We start from the raw sequence: 3,338 nt of genomic DNA, 5'->3' as shown, positions 1-3,338 counted from the left end.
TGGTGAACACCTACAGGAACTGTGGACTAGAACTGTACTTGCTGAGTTAAGGTGGTTGCAGTGCATCCTGCCAGGGCGTCTGCCCTGTCTGTCCTCTGTGCTCCCGCCTCCCAGTCAGCCAGCAGCATTCCTAGAGGGTGTGGTTTGGTAGCCCAAGTGGCTTAGATTTGTATCACTTCTATGATGACTAATGACTTTAAGAATCTTTTCATGTGTTTAAGTAGCTATTCACACACTTCTGTAAAGTGACCAAGTGTTTTGTTCATTTTGTCACACTGTGGGTCTTCTTTCTTGCAAACATGAAGACCCGAATTCCGATCCCTAGCATCCAGGTAGAGGCTGATTGTGAAAGCTTGCTGCTGTAATCTAATGGCTGGTGTGGCCACTGGGGCAGAGCGGAGACATGTGGAGCTCACTGGCCAGCTCGCCTAGCCAAATCTAGGAGCTCTAGGTTTACTGAGAGGCCCTGTTTCAAAACATAAGGTGAGCCAGGCTATGGTGGCACACACCTTTAATCACAGCACTTGGGAGGCAGAGGCAGGCAGATTTCTGAGTTCGAGGCCAGCCTGGTCTACAGAGTGAGTTCCAGGACAGCCAGGGCTACACAGAGAAACCTTGTCTCGAAAAAGACCAAAAAAAAAAAAAAAAAACCCAAAAAAAAAAACCAAAAACAAAAACCAAACCAAACCATACCAAACATAAGGTGGTAGTTGGCCATAATGGCACACAACTTTAAATTCCAGTGCTGGAGAAGCAGAGACAAGCAGATTTCTTTGAGTTCAGGGTCAGCCTGTTCTATATAGTGAGTCCAGCCAGAACTCTCTAGTGAGACTCTTGTCATGAGAAAGAAGGAGGCAGAGATGGTAAAGGAAGGTGCCTGGTGTTGCATTCTGACTTCTATACAAACATGTTTGCACTCAGTTCACTTGTGTGAGTAACACAGACATGCAGGCACATAGAAACTAGGAAGCTGGAACAGATAGATGGTCACCATGAGCTCCAGACCAGCCTGAGCTACATACTGAGTCAGACTCACCTTCTACAACAGATTGAAAAACTGGATCTTGTTACTTTTTTTTTTTTAAGATTTATTTATCTATTTTATGTGTATGAGTACACTGTGACTGTACAGATGGCCGTGAGCCATCATGTGGCTGCTGGGAATTGAACTCAGGACCTCTGCCGGCCCTGCTCGCTCCAGCCCTGCTTGCTCTGGTGTAATTCACTGTAGCTGTCTTCAGATGCAGCAGAAGAGGGCGTCAGATCTCATTACTGGTGGTTGTGAGCCACCATGTGGTTGCTGGGATCCGAACTCAGGACCTTCGGAAGAGTAGTCTGTGCTCTTACCTGCTGAGCCATCTCACTAGCCCATTTTGTTACTGTTTTGAGACAGGGTTTTACTAAGGATTCCTGTTTGTCTTGGAACTCACCATGTAGATCAGGCTAGCTCCATATTTGTAGAAATTTGCCTACTTGCTTGCCTCTGCTTCTCAAAGTGCTAGGATTAAAGACACATGCTACCACATGTGCTAATTTTTTCCTTACTCCAGTGCTGTGGTGACATCCAATATTTTCTTCTAGGAGCTTTATAGCTTTGACTTTAAAGATTTATTTATTTATTATATGTAAGTACACTGGAGCTGTCTTCAGACACACCAGAAGAGGGCATCAGATCTCATTACGAATGGTTGTGAGCCACCATGTGGTTGCTGGGATTTGAACTCAGGACCTTCGGAAGAGCAATCAGTGCTCTTAACGGCTGAGCCATCTCTCCAGCCCCTAGCTTTAACTTTAACTTAAAAATATATATTTTTTCAAGATAGGGTTTCTCTGTATAGCCCTGGCTGTCCCAGAACTCAGTCTGTAGACCAGGCTGGCCTTAAACTCAGAAATCTGCCTGCTTCTGCGTCCCAAGTGCTGGGATTAAAGGCGTGCACCATCACCACCTGGCTTTTGTTTTTGTTTTTTATTTGTTTGGTTAGGTTTTTCAAGATAGGGTTTCTCTGTATAGCTCTAGCTGACCTGGAACTCAGTTTGTAGACCAGGGTGGCTTCAAACTCAGAGATTTGCCTGCCTCTGCCTCCTAAGTGCTGAGATTTAAGGTGTGTGCCACCACTGCCCAGCTACATTTATGAATTTTAAGACATGAATGTGGATGCCAGCAGAAAGCTTCGAATCCTCCCAGAGCTGCAGCTATAGCTGGTTATGAGTGTCCTCATGTGAGAGCTGAGAGCTGCCCTCAGCTCCGTTGGAAGAACAGCATTTGATCTTAACAGCTGAGCCATGTCTTGGCCTTGACTTTAACTTTGAAGTTCATCTCTGTCTCAGATTCATCTGTCTCAGATGCCTGGTGTGAGGTGGGATTGGTCTTTTCTCTACACTGACCTTCCTTTCTCTACTTTGACAACTTTAGATTAGTTGACTGTAACTAGGCAGTGGTGGTTCATGCTTTTAATCTTAGCACTCTGGAGGCAAAGGCAGGAGGATCTCTGTGAGTTCAAGGCCAGCCCGTTCTACAGAGTTCCAGGACATTGAGGGCTACATACAGAAACCCTGCTTGAAAAATTAAAAATGTAAAAAAAAAGTTAGTCGACTCTAAACTTGCTATACTGATGCATTCTGATACATTGATACACCGGTTTTCTTACATGTTGATTACTACTTTGCTTAGCTTTTGTAAATTTACAGAAATTATTGAAATTGGGGATGTCTGTAATTCAAATGGTACTCCTGCATGCCTATCCTGGTTATTTTAGGGGACAAATACTTTGATATACACTTTCAAATTATACCAAATCAATTTCCACTCGAGAAGCCAGTAGAATTTTGATTAGGATTGTGTGGTGACTATCAACTCAAGCAGGGAAAAAATCTGTCTATTGGTTCTGATTTCCATCTCTGGTCTTCTAGCTCCCCTGCCTCCGGGCCTGGTGAAACCTAGCTTGTGGAAGAAGGGTGTGGTAGAGCTGAGCTGCTCTCTTCTCAGGAGCCAGCAAGCAGAGTCACCTGGAGTTAGGCTTCCCTCCGGAGTGACCTACTTCCTTCCATGAGGCCTTGTGTCTCATCTCCCTCCTTCTTAAACATCAAAATATGACACCAATCCCATGATCTAGTGGTCTCTTAAGTATTGGATCTGCCAGCTGGAGCCTAAGATGTCAGCACATGGTCCTGGGGAATATTTCATATCCAAACTATTCCAGGACTGACTGTGTAGAAAGTAATTAGGGAAAGCTCTACTCTGTCACATTTACACAGCCATCTTGTCTTTAAATGAAATTGGTGGATTTCTATCAGCATGTTTTCTTTCTTTCTTCCCCCCCCTCTCTTTTTTTTTTTTT

Source organism: Mastomys coucha, unplaced genomic scaffold (genome assembly GCF_008632895.1).
Source record: "Mastomys coucha isolate ucsf_1 unplaced genomic scaffold, UCSF_Mcou_1 pScaffold14, whole genome shotgun sequence".
In the NCBI taxonomy this organism is placed as follows: domain Eukaryota; kingdom Metazoa; phylum Chordata; class Mammalia; order Rodentia; family Muridae; genus Mastomys; species Mastomys coucha.
This window is presented reverse-complemented; position numbering follows the sequence as displayed.